This window comes from Pseudorasbora parva, chromosome 19, assembly GCF_024679245.1.
Source record: "Pseudorasbora parva isolate DD20220531a chromosome 19, ASM2467924v1, whole genome shotgun sequence".
Taxonomy (NCBI): Eukaryota; Metazoa; Chordata; class Actinopteri; order Cypriniformes; family Gobionidae; genus Pseudorasbora; species Pseudorasbora parva.
This window is the reverse complement of record NC_090190.1, coordinates 11,386,935-11,406,071: the sequence shown is the minus strand read 5'-3', so window position 1 is coordinate 11,406,071 and position 19,137 is coordinate 11,386,935. Positions and strand designations below refer to the sequence as shown.

Sequence of the window (19,137 nt, the reverse complement as noted above, 5' to 3'; positions counted from 1 at the left end):
AATGTGCATTTATACAACAATAATAAAATTAAAAAAAAGGAAATTATACTTAAGTACTTTCGAAAACACATACTTCTGTACTTTTTCTTGAGTAAAAATCTGTTTTTCCAACTTTCACTTGTAACGGAGTTAGTTATATATGGTCTAGATCAGAGGTGGACAGTAACTAAGTACATTTACTTGAGTACTGTACTTAAGTACACTTTTTGAGTATCTGTACTTTACTGGAGGATTATTTTTTTACAACTTTCACTTGTAACGGAGTAATATTTGACTAGAAGTACTTTTACTGTTACTCAAGTAATAGACAGTCCCTCCAGTTTTTCGCGATTCCGCGATCGCTGAATACAATGCAAAATCAGCAATGTGTCGCGTTTTTTTGCGATCCTGCATAATTTGCCATTTCACCGCAAAATCACAAAAAAATTATTTTCAAAACCCAAAAAATAAATAAATAACTAATTGAACTCTCTAATTTATACATAGTTATATATTAAGCTTTAATACATAGTTTTTATGAGGATTACAGACGTTGGGGTGCTTGTGTGTGGTCTTTGTGAAAGCGAAAGTGAATCTTTCTCGCCTACCGTCTCGTCTCGCATAAGTGCCAAGGACCGGGCGAATTGATTACTCTAGATGGATGAATGAGCAAATAAAAGTATAATATGCCAGATAACACTAAAAAAAAAAGTTAATAAAAGCGCTGTATACCACGAACTCAATTTGCTCCTGACACACGGACTGATGTCAGACTGGCGGAGGATTCTGTGCGTTTGCCGCCTATCAGCACTCTCCAGTGTACAGATTTGTTCTATAGGATTAATGCCCTTGAACAATCATAATCAAATACATCCACGATTATGCCTAAATGTCCGTCTTGGAGGTGTCTTAAGTGAATAGGTTTGGGACGTGTGACAGTAGGCTATTGGGTCTGTGTATTGGTATTAGGGCTGTACTAGAATAATCGAATATTCGAATATTCGTTCGGTGAGGTGGCATTCGATTTTCAGTTTTGAGATTCGAATATTCGTTTTTTTTTTTTTTCAACACGTGACTTCCGTCGCGGACTCATTCTCACTCATGCTTGAAATAATAATAATAAATTTAAAAAAAAAACGCAACATGCTTTCAATAAAAGCATTGCGCATTTTAAAGATTTAAATTAACAAAAAGTCAGAATAAGACAAAATAAATCCCTTTTATAGAATAAAACTAATTGTAATAGATATTACATTTTGTCATTTTAAAAACAATTCATTTATTCTTATTCAACTGTTTATAAGCATGCTACCGTGTTCTTTATTTATTACAGTTCATTGAAATCACTGTGTGTTACTAATTTAATTTCTGTTTTGGGATTCATTTGTTTTAAAGAAAGGTTCGTTATTAATACCTTATTAAGTTCTTGCTCTCAACAGACTTTGTGTTTTGTATCACTTGTGCACTGTCCGTTTTCGGAGCATAAACCTGCCCGTGTAATGCGTACCGGAAACTGTTCTATTTAAAAGATTATTAAATGTTTATTAATATTTAAAGATTGTGTGCCACCTGATCATATTGCACCAAATGCAACACTGCACTCCACTGGGTCTGCCGCAACACATTTATGATGCCGAAGAGTGAAACGTGAATTCGTGAAAGATGATACAAATGCAAACCGACACTATTATTATATATTTAGCCCCACCCACCGAAGCTTCGAATATTCGATATTGATTGCCACCTAAGCTTCGAAGCTCAAAAAATGGCATTCGAAACAGCCCTAATTGGTATTAGGCCACTGTAGGCAGTAATCTTTAAAGTGAAAGCAACCTATATAGCTGCCTATAGGCTACCTCAACCACTGAAAAAAAAACAAAAAAAAAAACAGTATTCTGACTTTTTTGATTTTTTTTTTTTAAACGACTTTAAAAAACACTGTTTATCTGTATATTTATGCTATATTTATTCGTCCTCGTATTACTGACTGTTAACTTGATTAATTAATTATTTGAGAACTTTTTATATTAGGCAATTGCTTATTGCTGTATTTACTTTTCCCAGATATTTCTAAGCGATCATGTTATTAAAGCTATAGTACACCACTGGGCTAGCCTTTTTGTAAGATACCAAAATAAAGAAGATTTGTGCATTTTGTTTGTTCTATTGATGTGTATGACTATTGTGCATCTAACATAATACATGATATGGTAAATGTGGTAGGCCTATATTAATTATATATAAAAAATAAAATAAAAAACATTGCAAAATTTTTTGCAAATTTCTGGAAATTACCACCACAAAATCAGTCATATTGATCGCAAAAATCACAAAAAAATATCGCGAAATCCTGGAGGGACTGAATAGAGTTGTGTACTTTGTCCACCTCTGGTCTAGATGCAAAAGTTCAAATATTTAAATGCATCCAAAGCTCAAATCAGATGTATAAGCTCAACTTCTGTACTATTCCATTGGAAATGAATGACTTCCGACCTGTTGTTTGTCAGAGATAAATGCAGCTGTCAATCCCAAACATATGAATGACTATATGAATGCAGCCTATTAGAATGAAAAAATCAGAGCTGAAATATGAAATGGTTTTGTAATATCGGCTGATATTTTTCTAAAATGAAAGCAGGTGAATTTTTCATGAAGCAAGCTGTCACACAAAAAAAATAAATAAATAAATAAGGAAGGCGGTATATGAATATCTCATGCAACTTACGCAAACTGATTTACATTTTTGACTGTAAGAAATAAATGGCCATTTTCAATCTGACCTGCATTCCTGATTCAGAACAAAAACCCAACGTCTTCAGACAGCATTTTTGGGAATTATTATAGTAAGGACTCAAGACTAAATAAACTGCATTGAATGTCTGCTAAACATTTTTCTGAATACTTGCTTCTGTTCTTGTCCTTGGCCACTACTTTTGAGAAGTTGTATTGAGTTCAGCCAATGTATTAAGGTTTCAAAGAAGGGAGAGTGAAAAGAGGGACCAAAAGAAGGAAAAAAAACTGTCGCATATGCGAGAGAGATATTTTGCACACCTTCAAAAGCAGAAAGCAGCAGATCGAGAACATTTTCTTTTCCTTTTTTCAGATTTGGAAGGCAGCCTAAAAATGTGCCTGTCGCAGATGTTTCAACAGAAGGTGTTTGCATGCTGTTCGTTAATACACTGCCATACGGGACACAGTATGACCACCACAATACCCAGTAAGTAACACTCTCTGTGTGTGGAGCAGAGAGCCAACTTTACCTTCTGTTTTGGGGGGAACTTATACCCTGTGGATTGAGACATACCTTTCTGCTGCTGCATCGTCCATGACTGATAATGACATGTGGGAAGTAATGGTTCGGGGAAGATGGGAGCAAAGCTCTTCCTGGAGTCTGAGAATGTGTGAAGGGCTCAAGTCGATCACTCATCTGAAACATAAGGGAAATGTGAACCTTTATTGTTCGTGATTTTTTTTCTCTTCATTTTTTGCTTGTAGTTGGTGTTTGGAAGTGAGCGTGTTATGAGTTCATTTTTCCATCTATATAACAAAATAACGGGGGATTTAAACGAAAAACAACATAAATGATTAATGAGGATGAACTTTTAAATGAGGCTCCCTTGTTTCTTACACTAAGGATTGAGGAATTGGTCCATCCTCAGCTGTTTTGATTCCAATGCAGTCCATGTAGACGAGTAGGTTTTCCTAGCAGGAACATGTTGTTCTTTTTATTGAAAGAATTGATGCTTCCCTGTTGTAAAATTCATAGGGTGTATGTTGCATTTTCTTTAGTACATGTTTTTGCAGTGCAGAATTTCAAATTAATTATTAAAGGCACAAACACTAATAGGGTGTTTTTTTTCCTTCTTGAGTTGTCTCAAAATATGGTACAATGTCTACAGAAACAATACATATACATATATACATATGTATACATATACAGTTTAAGAATCTTTACGAGGCTGGGAGAACAATTAGAACACTTTAAACCAGCTAAGACCAAAAACGACCTTAGGCTGTATTAAGCCGTTTTTTTTAGCAGCTGAAAATCGAAATAATAATAATAATGATAATATAATGTATTATATTATATTATATTATATTATATTATATTATATTATATTATATTATATTATATTATATTATATTATATTATATTATATTATATTATATTATATTAATTATATTATTATTTTGATTTTCAGCTGCTAAAAAAAACGGCTTAATACAGCCTAAGGTCATTTTTGGTCTTAGCTGGTTTAAAGTGTTTTAACTGTTCTCCCAGCCTGGTAAAGATTCTTAAACTGGTTCCTAAGCCTGAGCTGGTTTGATTTGGGGAAAGAAAAAAAAAAACTTAGTTAAACAGTCTAAGATAGTTTGCTGGTATTAGCTGGTTTAAAATGTACTCCCAGCCTGGCTAAGTTGGGCCTCCCAGGCTGAACAGCTAAATTAATGCCCAGACCAGAAGCCCAGATGAGACCGGCAAACCATTTTTTTTCAGCAGCTCACAAGTATCCAAAACCTCTTTAAAACCATCAACACAGACCAGCTTGGCCAATCTAGGAAACCAGCTAACCATATAAGGCTGGTCTAATCTGGCCAACCTTGTTAGTGTTTAGGCTTTATGGTCTTTGAGATGGGCAAGTAGGGAGGAAACAACTCTGAGCCTGTTCAGTATCGCAATCTGTTTGCTATGACACTGAGTGGAAGTGGGAAAGCCGGGCCATCACACCAGTTCCCACTGTGTCCTGTTTAGAAGGAAGCCTCCTTTGTCACGACTTGTGCTGAATGACCCAGAGGGGACATTCCCAAGCTGTTTTCCAATAGCGACATCAACATGGGATGGAAGTGTGTGAAGTGGGTTTTATAATGCAGTCACAAGCACTGGCAACAGGCTCAGAGGCCACCAGAGACAGTAAAAACGAACACTCCGCCTTTTAACCTAATTCTGCTCCAGTGCATTACATCTGCTGAAACCCACGCAGCATGCAGCCTGCTCTCAATTACGGCATCTCCTCTCTTTCATCTGCTGAGAGTCTCTCTGACTTTCCAGAACAGATGCAGATATTGAGTAATTGAGACCGTCCCTGAATTCTTGGATGAGTGTCAAGAAGGTTTAACGTGACACAGTGGTTTGAATGTGTTGAAAACGCTTGGCACGGCATACTGAGTGGCACTTGATTGCTTATCTTCTGTATCTCAACAGAATGAATTTCGCTTATTTACGCTCTCCAAACACTAAAGCAAGTTAAATGTGCGAGTCAGCTTGAGAGTGTTTGTCACAGTATTGAGGAGTAAGTAAACGGACATAGTAAGTAATACTGCTGCTTACCTATCTGCATTTTTCATTTGAATGACAATAGCTCAGATGTTTTAGTGCAGCTTTTCCAGTAACAATTTGAAGTGTAACAGAGCTAAATCATTATTTTTGGTTACACTGTGTAACTAGTCCTTCTTGCACCTGCTCCAAGAACGATTCGATTATACAGCTATAGAAAAATTGAGATGACTCCAAGTTCAGAAATCAATGTTAAATGGTCTCTTAATTCCCTAAATATATAATATGCCAGTTTCAGTTATGACCAACTGAAAAGTACTCAATACTTAGTTGGTGCTCCTTTTGCCTGAATTACTGCAGCAATGCGGAATGTCATGAAACTTTACACTGGACCTCAAGCAACGTGGATTGTGTGCCTCTCCTCTCTTTCTCCATACTCTGGGACCTGATTTCCAAAGAAAATCCAAAATTCACTTTCATCACGGAACATAATTTTGGACCACTCAGTAGCAGTCCAGTCCTTTTTGTCTTTAGCCCAGGCGAGACGCTTCTGACACTGTTGTTTAAGGATGGCTTGACACAAGGAATGCTACAGCTGAAACCTATGTCCTGCATTCGTCTGTGCATAGTGGTTTTTGAAGCACTGACTCCAGCTGCAGTCCACTCTTTGTGAATCTCCCCCACATTTTTGAATGGCTTTTGCTTCATAATCCTCTCCAGGGTCTGGTTATTCATATTGCTTGGCACCAGGTGTCTTCAATATTGAAACTTTTCACAATATTCTAGTTTGATATACTGAATTTGGGATTTTCTTAGTTGTCAGTTATAATCATCAAAATAAAAAAAAATAAACATTGGAAATATATCAGTTTGTGTGTAATGAATGAATGTAATATATGTTTCACTTTTTAAATGGAATTAGTGAAATAAGTCAACTTTTTTGATAATATTCTAATTATATGACCAGTACATTTATTATGGGACTGGTAAACTGAATTTTTTTGTTATTAAATTTTAAATGTAAATTTACTTTTTTTCCATTTTTTAATGCAGACCCAAACTTTTGAACAGTGGGAAATGAGTTTTGGTAAATATTATGAGAGTATTTGAGCAATTATCTCCATTTCTCATTTGCTGACATTAAATTGCATGTTAAAATCAAATTTTATACTGGCCACACTAGATCTCATACTAGTGGACCACTAGTTTGTATATTATTATATTTTGTTCAATAATGTTACCCTAACGGAGATCACCATTGTTTTTCCTGCAGATAAATACCTTAATATACCATGATTGCAATGATTGCAATGATTACAATTTATCTATACCAGTCACCTATTTATTTCACCTATCTAAATCAGCCACCAATTTAAAATGAAATTGCTGGATAAATCGTTAATTCTCAATGAATTTCTAATGTAGTGTGTGAAATACATACTACAGCGTCATTTATACAGCAACAACAAAACATTATTACTTTTGTCCATGCTAATGTTTTCCGGTATACTCTTCCACTTGAATAAAAAATGTCCTCAAAATTTGACATATTGCATATTTGTTTCTCTGCTTCTCTCATTGACTTGCAAATGCATGGGGGGGGGGGGGGGGGGAATCATCAGTTATTAAAATTCAGGCAATGTATTCCTGTGTCTGCATTCTATTTGAGAAACGTTATTAATTTCATATATCAAGTTTGGAGCGGCCATCTGTTCGCTCTGCACTACTGCACCTCCCTCCATCTGCCTGGCTTTAGAGAGAGAGAGAGAGAGAGAGAGAGAGAGAGAGAGAGAGAGAGAGAGAGAGAAAGAGAGGAAAGTAGTATTGCAATTGCTCTGGTGCCACGGGCTCAGGCATCATGGGAAGTTTCAGCGCGACTTTTTGATTTGTCACTCATCAGAGGCCATCAGCCTTCGCAGACCTGTCCTCCGTTCCTCTATCCCCAGATCCACGCTGATACTCTGAGTCAATAACCAGCCTTTCCACCATCATCCCCCTCATTCCTACATCTCCTTTCCTCCTCCTCCTCCTTTTCTTCCTCTTGCCTCTTTGTTTTCACTCTCTCTTGTCCTCCTCCCCCTTTCACATCCCTCCCTCCGTATAGAGGAAGCAGATTGCGAAGCCGGCACAGTGAGATGTGTCCCTGCCACAGTTAATTTAGCATCTGTGCCTCCATGAATATGAATACATTTACAAGTCTTGGATATAATTAGGCAGTGAAGTGTGGAGAGGGGCACAGAGCTCCAGGTGGGAAGAAAGATGCTGGGAAAACAGGTTGGACTGCAAAGACTTGCAGACAGGTGACCTTTGTAAACAGCTCGCATGAATCCTGGTTTGAGCAAGATTGGAAACAACAGAGAAATAAAAACACCATAACGATTGTATATCTGTCACTATTAATGTTTACGCAACGCGGTGATGGCGTGTTTCACTCGAGTGCGTCGTGAGCTGACAACGCGTGTGTGTTTGTGCGTGTACATATAGCTACTTATGTTTCCATTCAAAGCCTGTGCCTGCTTCACTGACAGTCCAGAATGAACATTGTCTGCGATAAGTGAGTCAATAAGTCATTTCTGATGATATTTTATTTACCGAGGCACTCTGCCATCCAGACACAGGGGAGGAACATGCTCCAAAATGGCTAATGTTGTGTAGTTTTACCATATGCTGCGGTGTTCCAGCTTCAGCAAGCTGTAACAGCATTACAACACTGTTCATTTGACATCATACATAATGTAATCTTGTAATAATGTAATGGGGAATAAAAAATCTGGCATGTTGACACATTTTTTTTGTGAAAACAGCATGTTTAGATGGAAGTAGTAGGACAAAAATGCATTTCCATAAATTCTGACCTAATATTCAGCTTGTGTGCAGTTAGAATCAGCAATATTTTTTTTCTAGTTCCAATTTTTACTTTCACTCTCTGGCCCAAACTCAAATGTTTATTTTTATTTGTTTATATCTTAGATTTTGCCTTAAATGTTTTACCTTTAATGTTCTTCAACATAATTTGTCTTTTTATATTGTAACTTAAAATATTTTTTTTTAAAGTCATTATCTGTTAGTCTACTCTAAATTATTATAAAATGTATTACAATTCCTGCTTTGCAAAATAATATAATGTTAATAGTAAATAATATTGCTCATAGTTTCAACTTAGTTATATAAGACATAGTAAACTGGCTAGTAATCAGCTAATATTTGGTCATGTTAAGCATACTGATTTGGCCTCTAACCAAATCCACTTGTCAATTAAATTTACCTCCTAATATTTTCCTTTTTTAAATGTGTGTGTGTGTGTATGTATGTATGTATGTATATATATATGTATGTATATATATATATATGTATGTATATATATATATATATATATATATATGTATGTATATATATATATATATATATATATATGTATATGTATAAATATATTTTACTGTTAATTTTTGTAGAAAACAAATTTGTTGTAGTAATTTTTTTGTAGTAAATGCTGTGTGAAAGTATATTGATATCTGGGAGTCTCAAACTATTGAACTATGTTTTCAGTGGTGTCTAAAAACCTTACATAATGAATCGCTGTTTTTATTACCCTAGAATGAGTCATTTATATCTACATACAGTGAAGTCAATATTTTGCGCTGTTTCTACAGTAGCCCTAAACGGACAAACTGTTCTATAGAGTGTCAGTCGCTGCTGTCTCAGACGACGACTTCTTTGGCCTAAGACGATGTGCTTCAAAAGGGAGGGGTGAGCGGTAGGCGGTTGCAGTTCGCAGCCTCACCTCTAGATGCCCCTAAAATTTACACAGTGTAACTTTTCAGGCAGTGAGCACAATAACACCTTGAAGAAAAAATCATGGACATACTGTATTAGCAATATAGCGGGTGAATCAGGTATATGATGTATGCATGTGTGAGGTATATTATGATGATGAACTATATGCCTTTCTCCAATGACTTTCTATGTTCGGAGCATTTCTAAGGATACTGATTTTGAGTAGCAGCCGTCTGACTCTGAGATGGTGAACGAGGACATGGGTTGTGGAACATTAACAGCACATTATTAGCTGTTTGATAATGTAGTCAAGCCAAAGGCTTTCTGGTTCATACATATATAGCTGAATTAAACAAGTATTTCCACTTGCCAGTGTGTAGCCTTTACTAGAGTTGACCTAGAGTATCAGGTAGTCCCAGCTGGTGTGATTGATTAGAGGCAGACGGGGATATATTCATTTGCATATTCATAGTTCCAATTGTACTAAATGAAGCAAGGATGTAGAATTACATTCAAGCTATTTTAAAGCATGAAAAAAATAGTTTCACAGGATAAAACACTTTAAATACGTTATTTTGATTATAGAAAATGCTTTAAGGGATACAATTTTTGACTGCAGGGGACCTTCATAAATATACTTTTGCTGTCATTTTTGCAAATTCAGTAAAACCAAATCTATTTTAGCAAGCTAGAGAACATTGCCTTACTGATAAATCAGCAGAATTCGCAATATCATGCATAACAAAACCAACATTTAAGGTTTTCTAGGCATAAAAATGGATGAAAACGTTTTAAGGGTGGCGCAGCACTGGAGTTCGTCAATTCATCCGAAACACTCCTTATTGTTGAGGTCTGCAAATGTGCTAAATAACTTTTTCTTTTACAGGAAGTAGACAATTAATTTTAGCTAATGTGCACCTCATAGCTTAAACAACTCTGAGTTGGGGATTGTAATGATGATGACTTGCAGTGGTGTTGAAAGTTGTTAATACTGACAAGCCTCAAGTGAGAACATGTTTTTTTGGACGAATCGAGCTGCAAGATTGTAACTGAAGAGTTACACATGTTTATCAGTGGCTGCAATGAATAGTTATCTTACAGTTCTTTATTGCTCATTAACATACTATAAAATGTTCCAGCAGGACTGGATTAATAATGACCTTCAGTTGGAAGAAGTCAAAAACAAAGGGAAAAAAAGAGGTTAAAGTTAGTGATAGCCTCAGAGTTAGTGTTCGCTCACAGCATGAGATGATGAGAGATAATTGAATTCAGATGCAGCCATGTGGAGTGACTCACTGATAAGAAAGAGTTTTATAGCTGAATTATGTCAAAGCTCTGTAAAATAAATCACATCAAAGTAATAAAATAAAGGCATTAAAAGAGGAAAGGGTACATGTAATTAAAGTCACACACCAGGCCCCTGCTGGAATTGCCTCGGTGGGGTCTGGATACCTGAGGAGACTGAAAAATTACATTTGACAGTTCGTCTTCATGGAGGTTAAATTTATCTTTTAGTCAACTTTGTTTTCTTCTTGAAACTTAGATGATAGCCATGAATCAATTATGAGCAGATGAGTGATTCAGACCGATGCCTCGTAGTAGGCGTAGCATTTTCTTGTTAATGGACTCAAGTCTTTCCATGTGAACAGTGCAATTTAACATTCCTTTGATCACTGTTAGCTCAGGAACTGATGGCTTCTTTCATCTTCTTGATATGTTATTTTTTCCTTCTCTTTTCACAGTGAATTAAAGCACCAGGGTAAACTCTAAAGTCTTTCTCTGGTTGGAGATGAAGCCCTGTATGAGACTCGCTAACACTTATATGGGCAGCTGGTGCCAGTTCAACAGGTGCATGTGGACCATAGTGCCAAGTATCTTGGGCAAGAGGAGATCTAAAAGGAAGTAGGTAGTTCTTCCCTCTCTCTCTTCTTCATCCAGAAAAACGGCTTTGTTTAACTCCACTTGTTAATGTCCAAGAGGGGCTTGAACATTCAGAAGTGGTGGTAAACAAAGCCGTTTTTCTGGACCTTATCATCCCATCCTTATTCCCTCAGTTTCCTCCTTTGTAAGTGTCAGCATTATGCCAGAATGTAACAGTCTTTTTCGAGGAGCCAGCCATAAACAATGAATGATTACTGAGTTTGAGTGTTTTCCAACTTTAGTCTGAAAACCAGCCCATTTCAATTTATTCTGTCCTTCACCCTCAGCACATCTTTTATACAGTCTTAATGTCTGTATCAATTCATTTTCTATCTACCATTGTCTACTGGCTTCACTTTTAGAGTTGCCAACTTCTGCAAAACTGAAGTTTGAAAGTTACTTCCGAAAATGTTCCAAGCAAGTATAAGAGAGGCATTCTTTGGCTGTTGGGATTGGGGCAAGAAGGTTAATGATGCAATCTAGAGCTGATTGAACGAAACAAGGATGAGGAAGCAGAAAATGTCACCTTGGTTTAGTTTAAACTGATGCTTTGTCACTCAGAATTACCGAACTGTTTTTTTATGTAGAAGAGCAAGAGTGTTGCTTAAAAAATAAATAATAGCAATAAGTAAGGCAGACAAACTTTCTAACCAGCATGCATTGCATCAGGTCAGGGTCAGGTTGATCTTTGATGCATTCTGACCAATGATGGTCAGTCATACATCTACATTTGAGTGGTGCATGGGAGAGGCTGTATATCTTCAAAGTAAGTGCAGTATATAATTGACAGCTAGCTGTAGAAATGGGTACTGCAGTCCAAATTCTAAATTTTGAAGTTGCTTTCCCTCAATGCTCACATGGGTTGCCAGAGTGAGGACACACAATATAAACGAGTGCAATTGACAATGGAAGGCGACAAGCCTGTATATGAGTCTAATATGCGTCATCATAGAGCTTCTTAGATGGATGCATAGATAGAATCTACAATCTTTGAACCAGTTTGTTTGTTGACTGGCAACAAAATAATATTGGATAAATTGGCAGTGGGAGGGATCACATGGACTAAAATAAAAAGAGACATTCCAACATGGAATTTCATAGTAGAATAACTGGCTGTAGCATTGTTTTTAATATATATTTAGGAGACCATGCAAACATAATTAAACAAGTGTATGCATTATTACTATATTAAAAAAAGCAATATTAAAATGTAATCTATTTCTTTGGTTGCTTGTACAAAATAAATATTCAGTGTTATTTTTTGTGTTTTTTTAACTTCACTAGCAAATGGGGAAGCAATTGGCAAATGCTTTTTTTTTTTTTTTTTTATGTCCGTTAAAACATACATGTTTGAATTATTAAATTATATTATTCTTTCATTTATCCTACATACTTCAGTTCCTCTAGCGGCACCAAACAAAACTGCAAAAAATGACCGTTTTCATGAGGCCACCCTAAATGTATAGCATTGGTTGAGCTAATGGGGCTGTCTTGGGCTGGTTAAGATGCTAAAACACATGTGTTTGCACTTGCACTTAGGAGGAATAATCAGTTTACCTATAGTAGACTTAACTTGTTAAGACAGGATAGAGAGAAAAAAATACATACCTCGACTTTAAACTTCAAACCTCCTTGGAGTTTCATACTTATAACAATTTTAATTTAAACAAAACTTGTTATATTTGCGTAAATTTGGCATAAAGTTACTTCAGTCTAGAAAAGGAATGAGTAGCTTTGGTCCCGGAGGGCCACTGTCCTGCAGAATTTAGCTCCAACTCTATTCAAACTCACCTGAACAAGCTAATCAGTGTCTTCATGACTACTAGAAAGCTACAGACAGGGGCGTTTTTATCAGGGTTGCTCTCTATAGAAGCTAAACTCTGTAGGACAGTAGCTGTCCAGGACTGAAGATGGGCAGCCCTGATTTAGCAAGTCAGAGTTGGAAAAAGTGCGTGTGTGCTGAATATTTTGCTGAGTGTTCCAGTACAAAATGACTGAGGAATTAAAGGGTGGCTTTGCCAGCTCAGTGAAGAAGCAGCTCTGACTTTAGCACATTGACATTGACCTCTAGAAAGTTCCTCTTTTGTCCCGGGCATCAGCGGCGTGCCAAAGCTGCAGTCTGTGCCCTGTGAGCTGGCAGTGCCAGCAGGCTGGAGATAGAAGAGGGTGGCACAGGCCATCTGGGATATCTCCAGGAGATGCACGGCACGCCTCACACTCATCAGCAGGTTTGAATTTGCACCATAATCACAAACAGATGCTCTCTTCCTCCTCCACCACCCTCCTTCTGCCTCCTTTCTTCCCTTGGTTTGGCTCAGTGTGAAACCTTTGACCTTCACCACATTTAGAGGAAAAGCCTGACCTGATCATGGGGTGAAAGGAAAGGAAATGTTGGCCTAAAATGTTAATGTATTTCATGTATAATCCACCACAATGTTAAAAGAAGTCTGTTTGATGTTATCTCTCTTTTTATCTCTCCGCCCCTTTGACCCGCGGACTGTGTTCGATTTGTGTGAAGAGTGAGCCTTCTGTACTCCCCTTCACTGTCAGGATTCTCATGTAGGCAGGCCCCGCGATCATATTTTATTTGATCTATTTATTTATTGATTGATTTGTGTGAACCAAAAGAATTGCCTTAGGTTTTCATCAATTTACATGTTGAATCTTCAGTGTGAGGAAATCATAAAAGAGGCAACTTTTAAAAACTGTATGAAGCATTACAACAAAAGAACACAACCAAGGCCCTGTTTACACTTGGTATTAAGATGCGAGGGAGAGAGACATACCTGTTTATCCCTGGGCTGAATCTGAAATCCTCATAACCTCATTATGTGAAGGGACTGACACAATTTTTTTTTTTTTTTTTGGTGTCTGAAACCATAGTAGACATTATAGAGTGCAATCGTTGTATCTGCAATATTGAGTCTACAGCCAATGTACACTCAATGGCTGTCTGAATTCGCTCACTTGTTTTACTTTAATGATTTCAATTACCCTTTCAATTACCTCTGTCCTGATTGCTTCTATGGGCATGTAAATATATGGGCTTTTTTCATGTCTTTCAGTCTAATGGACAAAATAAGCTAGTGAAAAATGCCTGCGAGCTTGTACAACAGAAAATGTTTTATACTGTTTGCACCTGGTTTAAGTTGCTGTTGATGAAGAGATTATCTTGTTGTTGCCAAATGCTAATTTTAGAAACTAGAGAAACATGTTTTGGTCTTATTGCAATCCAAATTTATGCTGAAATTATTTATTTATGTTATAACTATTTTAAAATTGCAAGTTGCTTGTAATAGTCCTCATTGATATATATCAGTTTCAGCCAATTCATATTTCATTGTGAATTTTAATTTCATCTATTTTAGATTAAATTACGTTTGCAGTCATCTTAAGATCACTTACTTGTTGTGATACTTAAATTTGATGTTTTTAAATGGTTAAATAAAACTTTCTTGTTATTTATGTTTTATTCAAATTTAAAAAATATGATACAATTTTATATCAGCCTTTTATCTGTCATTCATCAGCCATAACATTACATTGGGTGTACTCTCTTTCCATGTTAAAATCCATTCCAGTGTTGTTTATTTTTTTTATTTTTATTTTTTTTATTCTTATTTTGAAATCGCTTGTATTTTTATTTTTAAATTTTCATGTTAATCTCAGTGTGATTTTGTGATGTACTTTAGTTTAGTTTTTATTTCCAGGTAATTTTCATTAAGTTTTTCAAATAATATTTAATTTTATTTCAGCTTTATTTATATTACCAGTAATAAAAACTGTTTATAGTTTTAGTTAGTAACCCTGGTCAATTCAACAGAATTCTGCAGAAAAGTCATCCATTTTATCGGGTCCTTGACATGGCATCTCTGGTCTTTGGTGGTATGCATAAGGTAGTACATTAGTCATGACATTTAGTGAGCAAAAAATTATATATATATATATATATATATATAAAGCACTTCTGCTCAGTAAAGCCGCTTAGCTATCTGTCGCGCCCCACCCTACTGCTTACCGTAATCGTGTTAAGCCCTTTCTTCTAGCCTAATATCCAGTCGCTTGGCCGTGGCCACATGGGTTTTATCGATCCGGCAAATCTTGTGCTCAATGTTGCAGCACATCCCGTTGCCTGGCTAGCCTAATGCAGTCAATAATTGCCAGCGAAATGGCCGGTGCAGTCGAGACAACTTCATCAGCCACGGGACTGGGGGGCTGTAGCGAGGTGATGTCTGGAGGGAACGGGGAGGTGGAGAAGAGCTGGCACTGTTCCTCCATCACAGCGCAGAACACCATCAGTGGCTCCCAGGGGCCAGGGATTAATGATTTGTGTCTTTCCGCTACAGTGGCACATTGTGCCGGCGCCACTGATAAAAAAAGAAAGCTTCCCCCAACATCTGGCAACAGCCCTGTCGTACCGCTCTATATTGGCTCTCAGTGGCAAGAGGAAGCTCCTCTGCTCTCTCAGTGCCAGGGCTGTGGTTAACCAGGGCACGCTCTGGAAGAGGGCTCTTACTAGGAATGCACTGCGCTTATTTTCTTTGCGAGGGTAGTATTAAGTGTACCCGCTAAAATGCACAGCAGATGCTGTCTGATGTAGTGTCTTCCTCCGAAATGGAGTGAGGATTTGTAGTCTCATGTTTTCATCATTAATTCATGTAGTGTTATAAATTATCTATAGGTATTCATCAAATGGATGAAAAATACATGTAAATTCAAAAAGTGAATTGTTACACAAACTCTATCTTGCATGTCTGCACCCAACAAGGGCTGAATTCCCAGCACCACTTCAAAGTCAAATGAAATGTGTTCAGACATTGCTTTTGTTGCCTGGTTATTCAAGAAGTGTTTAAGGTTGCACTACAGGGCCTTTTGTCCTTGTAAGACATATCGATTCATTTCTCAGTTGCTAAGTAACCGCAATAATTACATCTTTTAAGCAGCCAGCCAATTATTTCCCTGATTTCATGATGGCATGATGAAGAGGCTTGTTTATGAATGGTATTACTAAATTAAAAAGAAAGAATAATGATTAATCACATTGAAAGAAAAATTTACCGTTTATGTTCATAACTATTTTGTAATGACCGTGAACTCATGCGCTCATGTACTTTTGTTAACCAAAATGTGTAAGGGGCTTTGCTGCAAAGCACATGTTAGTGGAAACTTTCTTTCTGAAACATTAAAAGGACACAGGTTGATGCATTTTCAATGCTGATTTAATGCATGCCTTTACCAGTGGCCCTTAAAAGATGAAATATGATTCAAAATGTGTGCTAAAACAATCTGAACCGAAATTATGAACACAACACTTTTGTTTTTGCCCCCGTATTTCATGAGCTGAACTCAGGCTGATCTGATCTGAGCTGATCTAAGACTTTTTCTATGTAAAAGGTCTATTTCTCTGTGTTAGTGAGCACTTCTCCTTTGCCAAGATAATCCATCCACCTCACATTAGACAGCATTATTATTGCACAGGTGTGACTTACACTGTAAAAATAATAATAATAATTATTCAGGCCCTAATTGAACATTTTCTAGTGACTGATCACATCAAAAAATTTCAGTAGGCCAAATTGAATTTCTGTTAATTAAATTGCATCAATTCACAGAAATTCAAAGAAAAATTCAATGAAAATTCAATTTTTTAAAAAAAAATGAAAAATGTAGATGTGATCAGTCAGTAGAACATTTTCAATTGGAGACATTCATTTAAAAAAAATTTTTTTTTACAGTGTAGGCTTACCACAATAAAAGGCCACTCATTAGATTGCATGGAGAGGGCGGGGTTTATTTTAGAGCTATTCTGGTCATAATTGTATTTTTATATTTTTAATGACATGCTGATTTGTAGAATGATATATATGGGCTTTTTTTCTCTCTAAATTTTATATGCAATAAAGTTATTTTCCAGCAATAAAGTAAAAAAATCATAGTCTACAAAATTAATTAATTTATTTTTATTTTTTATTTTTTTACATTTACTCTTAACAACTCCCTATTGCAGGGCACATTTGTCACAGTGGAAACTCCCATTAATCAGTTAAAACTATGACATGCATAATATCAAATGATTGTTTTAGCTGGAAAAAAATTGCAGTTAATAAGCTATATAAAATGACAGATATATATATCTCATTTTATATATTCTGCTTGTCATATTCTGCTATATATATATATATATATATATATATATATATATATATATATATAAAAGCATATAGGGAAGAATCATACATTTTCCACAAGCTATAGGCTATAATGAAAACAGGTTTTAGCTGATAGTCAGGATAGGGCATGTTGTCATTTGTGTTTTAAATCTTATAAATTTATCTATCTATCTATCTATCTATCTATCTATCTATCTATCTATCTCTCTCTCTCTCTCTCTCTCTCTCTCTCTCTCTCTCTATATATATATATATATATATATATATATATATGTATATGTGTATATAGAGAGAGAGAGAGAGAGAGAGAGAGAGAGAGAGAGAGAGAGAGAGAGAGAGAGAGAGAGAGAGAGAGAGAGAGAGAGAAAAATGAAATTGAAAAATGAAAAATGGATATATATATATATGGATATATATATAATGGATATATATATCCATTGTCTGTGCATGATCCACTGTTGGTTGTTGTTGTTATTTTAGCTTGATATATATACTTGATATATAATTAACACTAATCCTGCCCAGCAATTCATATTTAATATCATTTAGTGCAGCACTCATGGCTAATGGTGGAGCATACTGTTAAGTTTTTATGAGTCTGTTTTATTGCTTATGGAAATTGTTTGCTGTATACTTACTTGTAAATGCAAGTGTAATGTGTCAATAATAAAATCGAGTAATATCTAATCTAACTGCATTGCTGGAACAGCGTCGGGGTGTTCAGGATTATCTGAATTGCCGAGGAGCGTAATGGGGTGGGGGAGCAGCTCTCCGTGAGCACAAGGTTTGGAGGGTGATTAGTCTCCGGTGCATTCCCGTTGATACGCGGCGTTTGACAGATCTGCACCCGGCGTGGCATGAAGGAACGTGCCACAGATGGCGTAATTAGAGGAAGCTGAGCCAGGGTGTGAAATTTATCTTTGATCAGCACCTTCTCGCCAGATTGTCATCTATGTTAATATGATGATAGCAGAGCAGAGATGGATGGAAACGCCTCGGTAGCCTGAGGTGGGAGTGAGTCCCTGCTTGTCTAATCTTAATTCTTTGTTCACTATGTAGAGAAAAAAAGATACTTCAATGTATTCAGACCTTGAGCTCTTTTCAAAAGCCACAACACCATCATTAGAGACACCTGTGCTGTTGGAGGGAGTTGGTACAACACTTGTGAGTTTGGCTTTGGAACTTGAAAAAATGAATAAACATTCATTCTCATCGCAATTCTAGGGCCCTATAATTTCCACAATGTTGAAAACATGGACAGAATCATGAAATCAGTCATCAAAATGCAATTTACAGCATGAAATAAAAAGTAGGCTGTAAAATTACTCAAATCATGTTGTTGACTAGTGTCTGTGCCATATTAAAAGACATAAAGACTGCCAATAAAATATGAAGTTTGCATGTTCTGTGTAAATGAGTGGATCAGTTTTATCTGTTTACTGTGCACGCGTGGTGCTTGTTGTGTTTTCAGCATCCGCATGAACTTAGACAGATAAACAGACAGTAACTCAAAGGTCTTTTCTACAACTTGCTAAAATAGTTTGGTTTAACTTGAAGAAATTGTGACAGAAATATAATTTTTATTATTATATATTATTTTACAGTAGAGTGCACTTTTCAAAGTAATAATAAATTGAACTTTTTAAGGTGTGTGGGTATGTATGTGTATATGTATTTATGTGTGTATATATATATATATATATATATATATATATATATATATATATATATATATATATTTATGTGTGTATATATATATATATATATATATATATATATATATATATATATATATATATATATATATATATATATATATATATATATATATATATATATATATATATATATATATGCACACTCATCTAAAGGATTTTTGGAACACCTGTTTAATTTCTCATTAGTGCAATTATCTAATCAACTAATCACATGGCAGTTGCTTTGCATTTATGGGTGTGGTCCTTGGCAAGAACTCTGAACTCTAAACTGAATGTCAGAATGGGAAAGAAAGGTGATTTA

General features: G+C 35.9%; 1 long non-coding RNA gene across 2 annotated transcripts in view; it reads left to right on the top strand.

The window, feature by feature from the left end:
• LOC137047903 (uncharacterized) overlaps nucleotides 1-19,137 on the top strand; it is a 90,785-nt gene that overhangs the window by 37,878 nt on the left and 33,770 nt on the right. For both annotated transcript variants that reach the window (XR_010899285.1, XR_010899284.1), the window contains exons 2-3: nucleotides 3,083-3,196; nucleotides 10,771-10,930. This is a non-coding gene — a long non-coding RNA (uncharacterized lncRNA). The remainder of the gene's footprint in view (nucleotides 1-3,082; nucleotides 3,197-10,770; nucleotides 10,931-19,137) is intronic.